Consider the following 10,563-nt stretch of genomic DNA (forward strand, 5'->3'; position numbering starts at 1 on the left):
CTTGCTTCGGATATTGGTTTTCCTTCTAGTCTGCCAAATGAAACCGCCTCTGGCCACCAACCTTCTGAGTGAGGCTGATAAGTGGGCCCTTATGATTGCGCACGGTGGATTGGATCTCCACAATATCGGTTTTGCTCTTTTTCTTGGGCGCTTCAATCCGCGTTATTGTGTTTGATTGGCTGGTGGTATATTTCGTCGTATGAGGGGTCTATTTTATTCATAATTGCCCACATACAAATATTTATGAATACTTGTGAAAATGGTTTCATTTCAATTGATTTTATGCAGGAATTGGCGGTCAATTTAACATTTAAGGACCATCAATGGCAAAGCTGTTTCAAATGTCGCTCACCGTTGTTTTCCTGCCCCTTCTCTGCACTGGCCTTCAGGCCAAAGGTTTATATGCACATTTTATTGGTCTGAATTATTTATTTATGCATTACAAGAATGCGCTCCAATTTTTTTTTAAAAAAAGCTCTCTTTTACTTTATGTCATGTGGTGTTTGTTTGCAGAATATGTTCTTGGCAAAATGAATTAATATTTTATTGTTCTTTTAAACATTAATCTTTAATAAGAATTCGTAGTAATTCTACTTTTCATGCTAAGCTGTGAGAAAATCATTTGTACACAATTGTTGTGTTGTTACACATACAAATAAACACAAGTATGTGATATGAATAGATGAACAGGATCAATGGAAGAGAAGAGCACTCGGAATATTGTTCCAATGCAGTCCATGAACACGACGAGTGAAGCCGGCTATTTTCCTTTATCCGTTACAAGAGAGTGTGATCCATGCACTTGCTGCAAGGGAAGCAACTGCTTTGCATCGTCATGCTGCTACGAGTCAACATGTAAGCAGACGCAACCACCAAACCATTGCATAATTCGGCGAATTTCGAGCTGCGGTTGTGGTTCTAGATGTATCTAATCATCCTATTCTGGAATAATAAATGGATGGCAATAAAGGATGTGTTTTAATATTTTGAGCATATAAATAGTTTTCTAACTAAGGAATGACAAATAAATAGCACAAATAGGTTAAATATGTACGTTGATCATCGTAAAATTGATGATTATGAAAGTGGGTATAATTGTATAAAATTGCTAGAACTAGTACTATGTGCGTTGCACGCTACCAACCTGGTCGCGTGCCTCCGAGGCTTCGACCAACCACACCTCCCACCCATGCACCCTCTTGATTTCCCAATAGTAATAGTATTTTTTTTTACTGGATCAACTACCAAATATATTTACTACTTTGTTTACTGTATAGAGTGAATTGCATTTTGGTCTAGGTTTACTTACCTGATATGCAGATTAGATTAGGTATTAACATGACTTTTCACTTTTAGACCAGCTATTGTTGCGTACCAATGTGCAATTTAGACTAGTGGCCCACATGTCAGGGTCTCAAGGAATCTTCTTCCTCCTCAGACCTCCAATCAGCCTAGGAGGATGCCACTAGCTGAGAGCTGTTAGAAAATGATAGGTAAATAGACAATAAAGAACAATAAATCAATCACAGAAGATATGAGATTTAAAGTAGAAAATCCTTCCAAAGTAGGAGAGAAAAAACCATGGACGTCAGCCAGCAAAATATCTTCACTATATCGATGGTGAGATTACAACGCCAAACGGCAGCTTATAAGAAGTTCTCCCTCCGTACTTGTAAAGGAAGTCGTTTAGGACAATATTTAAGTCAAACCTTAGGAATATAAATCATGAATAACTCCTAAGTTGTTGAGTTTGAAAATATAAAAATTATATGAATAGATTTGTCTTGAAAAATACTTTCATAAAAAGTATACATATATCACTTTTCAATAAATATTTCTATAGAAACAAGAAGTTAAGGTTATGTTTTGGAGACCGTGTCGCTGTCCAAAATTACTTCCTTTATGAGTACGGAGGAAGTATATATGAAGGTGAAACCCTAAAAGGATAACGATCCGCTTCGCTCCAGCCCATGCCTCTAGCTTCAAACGGGCCTCCGCTTTGCTCCGGCAGAACCTGGCCTTTATTATATGCAAATGAATTTGGATCACAACTCAACCAGAGCTCGCAGGATGCAGGGGTGCCAACTTCAAGAGTCCGAGTTCCTTCTTGCTTGCCCAATAAGGACGACGATGCCACCAGAATGGGATGACGCTTCTGTGGACTACGGGCTCAACGATGACGGTGGTGGCGGCCATCGCTCGAGGAGGGAGACGGCAAGCTTAGAAGACCAAGGTTATGGGTAGGTGTATTACTGTAGCAGGCTCTCTTATCATGCATGTTTTGGTTCACTTTGGTAAAATTGGTTCTTATGTGTGACTTGCAAAACTGTGCATTGCTGATTTTGGGAGATAAAATGGACAATATACAAGCATGGGTTAGAAATGGCCAAATTTAGAGATTTTTGGATTAGCCATGATGCAATATTGATGAAAGAATTTTGGGTACTGGAAATCCAGAATACAAGTTCATGGTATCGAAGGAGCCAGGAGGATCAGACGAGCTGTTGCTGCTGCCTCTCGTGTAATTCCTCCATCTCCACGAGGCAAGGGACCTGCTCACAGAGACGGCTGGAGACCTGGAGTGCTCTGGTTCCCGCTGTTCCGACGACTTGCTCACGGTCGCATGGATTGGATAAATAGCCATAGTGTCAAATGTTAATCATTTGGGTGATTAACATGGACGTGCATAACATACGAGAGTTTGGGATAAATAGGATGTGGCTAATGCACGCGCGCAACCGCGTACATCCGCGCCTCCCTTACTAGTGGTTCACGTATCCATTCAAATGAATTTAAAAAAAAAGAAAAAAAATAGTAACTAAATAAAAAATCCATTGTACTATAAAATATTCACGTATAATTTTTTTCACTCTATACATATGTCACTTTATACACACAAAGTTTACATAGACGTAAACTTTTATATAACAATATCATGTATAAAATATTTAAATCCAAATCCAAATCAGACATAAATTTCTGGTATAGATGCTTTAGGTACATTGTATTTTTTTAGGTGCATTGTATAAAAAACTTTAGGTATATAAACACGTGCCAAACAAAGAAATCGAATTAATCATGCAGGAGGACACGTACACGACCAATCATTAATTAGCATTAATTCTCCAGATAAAAATGTTAAGAGGTCATAATCAGCATGTACCACATGGCAGGCTGGCACAAAAGTACAAAACTGGGTAAATTTGGCTGGAGGGAGGAGTCATTTCAATTGTAATGGTGACTAGCAGCAGGCAGCAGCTAATGTAATTCGTCAAAAATTGGTCAAAAATTGCCTTAAAAATTAAGGCTTCACAAAGAGTATAGTTGGTGCAGGCGTGCAGCTGCAGCCTAACATCTCCTCCCACCACACCCTTGTCTTCACCTCGCCAAACATCTCGCGGCTGCCACAAGTCAACAATTGTGCACACATCAGCACGATACATGTCAACGATGGTACACGTCAGCATGACGCAGTCAGCCACACGACATGAACACGCCGGAGCTGCGAGTGTGCAGGAAGGCGGAAACTCCCCCCGCCCCCCTCCTTCCACCTGGTTTTCTTTTTTTTTTATTGTATTACTTTGCTATTTTAATAAATTTATGCACCTAAAGTTTATATAACTCAAGTTTACACATCTAAAAGTTTAGAGACCAAAAGTTTGTATATCCGATTTAAATTTGAATTTGAATTCTATACATCTAAAGTTTATATACCCCATTTCAAATTTGAATTTAAATTATATCTGATTCAAATTTGAATTTGAATTCAAATATTTTCTATATATAGTATTTCCATATATCTAAAGTTTATACACCTAAAGTTTATAAGTCAAAAGTTTACATACCCGATTCAATTTTAATTTGAATTTGAATTAAAATTTTTTATATATAGTATATATATATATATAACTAATATAAATATTTGGATTTTTTCAGTCGTCACAATCCGATTTCGTCCATTGCCGTCCGTGCCATGGCGCTCGTGCAAGTGAAACGGATATCCCACATCATCCCAATCCAACCCAAAAACAAAATCTCAATCTCAATCTAAACCCAAATCAAAATCATCACAAAATCATCAAAGAGATGATGAGAGGAGATGGAGGGGCGAGCGGGAGCAACAACACCATCATCACATAAAAACCCCAAAATCAATCGTAGCAACGACATCATCATCACATATACAAACAACAAATACACAACCAACAACAACGGCGGATCGGGCTGACGGGACGTCGGCGGCGTCAGGCCGGATCCGCCAGTGGGTGCCACCAACGTCGTCGCCGCTGCCGCCGCTGCCGCCGCTGCCGCCACCGGATCCAAGGGAGAAGCCGCCGCCGCCGCCGGATCTGCCGGATCCGTGGTGGGTGGGAGAAGAAACAGGAAGGGCGGCGCTCACTCTCGTTGTTGAGAATAGACGTGATAGGGGAGAGGGAGGTGGAGTGCCGGAGAGGGAGAGCGTCGCCGATTGAGAGGAGCGCGAGAAGGATAGAAGGAAACCGAGAAGACGAGCGAGGGGAGGAGAGAAACCGAGAGGAAAGTGGGAAAGGATAAGGTCGAGGCGTGGAATTAAGGCCCTCTTTGTTTAGGCTTAGGCTTATTGGATTAGACTTTTAAGTCAGCTTATTGGCTTATATGATTTATAAGCCAGTGAATTTAATGTCCTAAGTTTAGTGGTTGAGTCATACATCTATCTTATATAAGTCAAAAAAGCTTCTCCAACCTAGCTTTTGGCTTAATAGTGTAAGAGTGGCTTATGGCTTCAAAAAAGCCAAACGAAAAAGCTGCTTGTTTGTTTAGGCTTAAACTTTTTGGCTTATAAGTTGGTTTATAAGCCTAAATAAAGAGGACCTAAGGCGCGTGTGCGCGCCTTGTCTCGGCTTCGACGCATGCAGCAGAAAGGGTCGACGCGTGCAGCAGAAAAGCAAAGTAGGAGTAGTATACTCTCTTCAATGTATGCCCGTGGGACCCACGTAAAAGCTTTTCAAAAATGAGCAGTATCTGCCGTTCTTATGCAAAGGAATGGGCAATCAAACGAAATCTTCTGTTGTTTGGTCCCTGTTCTCTTTTTTTTTTTCCGACCTTCTTTCCATTAAATTCAATTTTTTTTCTCCAATAGGACATGACTAAATACAGCGCTGCTGTAAATTAGAATTAAAAAAAATGTGTTCTGTTTTTCTATTTTTTAAGGTAAATATAAAGATTTTGCCTTTTGCCTTGCGAGAGAAATCTATACAGTTTTATATGTGTGGATACTAGGAACGACTAGAAATATATAGCGAAAGGTTTCAATGAAAGAAAAAAAAAGCAGAGTAGGAAAATGCGTGGAAGGACATGGACTCCTTGCTGTAGAATGGGTCTTTGTGAATAAACCTGGACTCCTGGCCTGCTCCATACTGACTTGGACTTTGTAGAATGCGTTCTCGCACGCACTTTGTCCCTACCATCAGTGATCGCTTTCCCCGCAGAAAAGAAAAACACATCTGCACGGTGCGGGATTGGATTCCTGATCGACTCAGATCGGGTTAGCTCCCTGCCGCCACTGGCATACCTCCCGTCGTTCTGCGCAGCGGCGACCGCCACCTTATCGACGTCCTCTCTGGTGGCCAGCTTGTTTGCCAGGAGCACCTTCGTGACACCACCCACCACGTCCTTGAGTGTTGTGGCCTTATTAATCTTCTCCCCGTCATCATTGGGTGGTGCCACATATTCGCCTCGACGGCCTGAGCACCGCAGCAACCACACAACTGGGGATGACCCTGGACAGGAAGAATAGCCCCGTGGCGCTCATCTCGGCACCCTGCACCGCCGCCACATTGGCGGGGTCAACAGGCTTGAATCCCAGGGAAGGTCGCCGATGGTTGTAGTAGTGACATATCAACACTGAGATACATAGCAAATGCAAATTCGTTGAGCTAACCCTCTAAATTTATCACAATAGATGGTTCATCAGTAATGCTCTAGATCAATACGACAATATGGAATTCACACGATTTGCACAACTCATATGTATAAAATTTGGAGATATTTGCGAGATATGTACAAATTCAATATTTTTGTGCACATGTGTTATTAGTACACAAACAATCTTACCCATCAATATTTGTTTGATATTTACCCGGTACAACGCACGGGCAAATTTGCTAGTGTCTATATATATATATATATATATATATATATATATATATATATATATATATATATATATATATATATATAAAGAGAGAGAGAGAAACGCGTGTGAAGTGGTATGGACGTGAACGTGGGTCACAAGGGTCTCGATCATGTGCGTGGGCCGTTTTCTGTTTTGCCGTTTCTGATTGCGCATGCGACCGTCCCGCGATCACTCGCATATCAGGAGGACCCACTACTTCACCTCCATCTATCCATTTAGGGAAAATTAGAACCATACTATTATAATTTTGTAAAATTTGAGATATGTCATCCTGACTCACATATCATTGATTTATGTGGGTCCTACATAATCATTGAGATACCGATAATATATCTTAAAATTTTCAAAATTATAATAGCATTGTTCCAAATTACCCATCAATTTATGTTTCCTGGACCTTGACATCGATCGCTGCTGCCTCCGACCTTGACGCCTCAACGTACACCTCCAGCAGCCTTATCCTCGTCATGTACGAGGTTGATCGATCGTCTTCAAGCGTGACGACGAGCTGGGCCGTACAGGCTTGGCTCGGATTCAGTACGCACGCAGGATTTCAGCGAGAGGTGCAGTTACTCAAGCAAGCGTCGTTATCCAATGAGAAAAGTATTGAAGTGCTAATATGTGTTATTAGCATAAATGGGAATCTTTATTATAGAAAAACTATAAAATAGCTAAGGGAAAATGATACTCCCTCTGATCCATCCCAAAATAAGTGCAGTTTTGCACTGTTCATGTCTAACGTTTGAACGTTCGTCTTATTTAAAAAAAATATGATTAGTACTTTTTTTGTTATTAGATGATAAAACATGAATAGTATTTTATGTGTGACTATTTTTTTATTTTTTTTATAAATTTTTTAAATAAGATGGACGGTTAAACGTTGGACACGGATACCCACGTCTACACTTATTTGGGATGGAGGTAGTAATATTCTTTGAAAAGGATAATTTTGTACTTACAAATGATTGTTTTGATGACTAACCGGTTGGGTACACATATACCAAACATATTAAATCACATTTGTTTAAAAAAAAAATTAGGGTACAACTGTACACCCACTCCCCAATTGTGATGATCGATGGGTACTGCTCGTCATGTGCTGAAGAAACGCATGACTTACATGTGTATGACTTTTCTCTCATCCAAAGAAAAACAAGGCTCATCCAAAAATCCCATCAATTATCGTCCCATCCATCCCTTTCTCTCCTCAAATAAGGTTTATCCCAACCTTCCAATCAAACACAAGATGATACCATCTCATCATATCCCACTTTATTTTGAAATCAAACATATACCTAGGATACATGTACCCTAAAAAGTTTCTCATGTTATCAGTTTGTTCCATAACTTGTGTACTTTGTAGTACTATAGTTCTCACTCCATGGTATTGGCCTTGTCTACACTACTGTTCACCATCATTAGCCCATCTAAAGCCCAATCAATCCATCTTTGGTTCTTGCTCTCTTGTTCTGTCCGTATGCTTAGAAAGAACTACACTAATAATATTGTTTTGTTGCCTAATGGAATGAGACTGCAAATTAAACTTGCATTATTTGAATGGACTTTAAGTTTGTGGTTATCAGTGTGTTACTATAATATCTTATGCATAAGTAATAGTGGCAATCGTTATCGTTGTAACAGGTTGGCGATGGGTGGTAGTAGTGATGTGGTACGATGGTGGTAGGTAATGGTAGGTTCTCATAGTAATGGTGGCATTGGTAGTATTCATTTATCGTCATAGTAGTCACTAATAGGAAAATCGTTTTCCGATTTTTTTTATTTTTAATTTTTTTATTAAAATATTTACAAAACTAAGTTTGCGTTTCAAAAATTTACAAAACTAGTCGCCCGCCGCCCTTTGGGAGGGCGGTTTTTAAAAATTGCCCTCCCAAAGAGCAGTTTTTAAAAATCGCCCTCCCGGGCGATTTTCGTGACGTGGCAGACGACCGTTGGCACATGTCTAACGGCCGGCTATAGGGGGCCTACCATTTTACAAGTGGCTCCCTTGCCGCCCTTTGGGAGGGCGGTTTAACACTATGCGGGGCGCCACCTGTAAAAGGGTGGCCTGGCTTTTTTGCAGGCGGCCCCCTTGCCGCCCTTAGGGAGGGCGGTTTAACACTGTGAGGGGCGCCGCCTATAAAAGGGTGGCTTGGATCTTTTTGTAGGCGGCCCCCTTGCCACTCTTAGGGAGGACGGTTTAACACTGTGCGGCAAGGGAGCCGCCTGCAAAATTCCAAACCCTCGCCTCCTTTTTGCAGGCGCCCCCCCCACAGTGTTAAACCGTCCTCCCTAAGAGCGGTAAGGGGGCCGCCTACAAAATGGCAGGCCCCCTATAGCCGGCCGTTTGGCATGAGCCAACGGTCGTCTGCCACATCACGAAAATCACCCTTTGGGAGGGTGATTTTTTAAAAATCGCCCTCCCAAAAGGCGGCGGGCAACTAGTTTTGTAAATTTTTGAAATACAAAATTAGTTTTGTAAATATTTTAATAAAAAAATTTAAATTAAAAAATTCATCGTTTTCCCAAGCGGTTCCAGGCGAGGGAAAGGACCGCTTGTACGCAAAGGCTTGTAAAATAGATGATTTTCCAGCGAAAATCATTTTCGCAGGTGGCATCTCCATCTTGAAATGAGGTAGATCCACCCGCCTACGAAAATAATTTCAAAGAACAAAAATAAATACATCGCCACCACCCCTACCCGTTGGCACTACCGCCGGCCTCCCCCTCCAACGAACGGCTCTCCTCCTCCGTCTGCCAGCGCTGCCCAAGGGGAGCGCTATTAGAAATATGATCATAAATCGGCATATTTTAATCCAAAATATTAAGACAATAAACATGACATGCACAATGTGAAGTGATCTAGTGGTAAAACTAAACATAACCAGGAGCATACTTAAGGTAAAATAAGTATCAACATTGAGACAACTCAATAGTATTGCGACTAACAGTTTTAACAAAATGTAAGGCAAGAGAAGGATGTTATATCCTGTGAAAGTCTCTTCGCTGGATTGTGAGGCAGTATTGCCTCTGTTGGTGTTGTCGATCAGTGCGCCAACCTCCTGTTCCTAGCGCACCACCTCCTACCGCTCATGTTCCTGGCGCACCACCTCCTGCAACTCCGGATGCTCCACCACCATGTTCCTAGCACACCACCTCCTACCGCTCCTGTTCCTGGCGCACCACCTCCTGCAGCTCTGGATGCTCCACCACCAGTAGACATTGCACGATGCAGATCGAACCGAACGACCACGGAGACGAAGAAGCGAGCAATCGTGTGGAACCACTTTCCAAAAACCTGATCACCCGCCTACCCGTGCAGATCTCAGGCGAAGGTGAGATTTCAGAGGCCCTGCTCGTCCCAATCACTTGTGGGCACAAGTGATCAGGACCGGGGAAGACAGAAGCAGCACATGCACAGGGGAGAAAGCCAGCGATGGAGATTGTTCGTGGGGAGTCTGAACGTCGGTCTGTGTCTCGTCCTAATAGCACAGGAGGAGGATTCGCTCCCGTTACCGCAGTAACGACGCGATCAATGAGTATTGAATCGCCCGCCCGTTACAGAGGTAATCTCGCGTAGTGAATTCTGAACCGTTGCAAAAGGATGGAGAGAGAGCCGAGCCGAGCCGCACCGCACGCTCGCCACGCCCATGGCCTCGGCCGGCTCGGCTCGGCGCGCGCGCGCGTGGCTATCCGACTCCCACCTCAACTGGTCAACATGGAGCCTCCAATTACTCCCTCTTTAAGTTGAGATACTCCACTTTTAATCCCCAAGGTGGTATTATTATCTTTAACATTTATTATGGGCCCTTGAGATTTTAATAGAGATAAATTGGGCCTAGCCCATTTATTCTAACAAGCACCGCCTCCCGCTGGCTCCCCTATTCCATCCAGATCTGGGAGGGGAGGGGCCGGCCCTGTCTGCGGTGGCCGCCGCCGTCGGCTTCTCCTCCGCCCAACCTCCGCCGCTAGATGACAGATCTGGCAGGAAGGAGGGAGGATTGGAGCACTGCTGCCGTCTCCCTCCTTTTTGCCAAGCTAATACTGGCCCCCCTCGTTGCTGCCGTCGTCGGGCCAGGAGAAGGAGGAGTCAAGCCACTCTGCCTCATCACCTCCTCATCGTGGCTGACGCCTCCCCTCCTCGTTGCTGATCCGCTACCATCACGGGAGAGGGAGGAGCCGGGCTACCGCCTCCTCTCCCCTCCCCAAGACCGGCCCGTGGCGGATCCGCGCGCCCGTGGCGAGCTGCCAGCGTTGTCGTCATTGCTGCCGGTGGTGGGACCCAGGCGTTGGCGCCGTCGTCGTCTGACCTTCTCAGAACCGCCGACGCACATCGGCTATGAGAGAAAGAGAAAGGGGGGAGGGAAATGAGTAGTGGAGAGGATAAGGAT

The sequence above is a fragment of the Oryza glaberrima genome, chromosome 12 (genome assembly GCF_000147395.1).
Source record: "Oryza glaberrima chromosome 12, OglaRS2, whole genome shotgun sequence".
Classification (NCBI taxonomy): domain Eukaryota; kingdom Viridiplantae; phylum Streptophyta; class Magnoliopsida; order Poales; family Poaceae; genus Oryza; species Oryza glaberrima.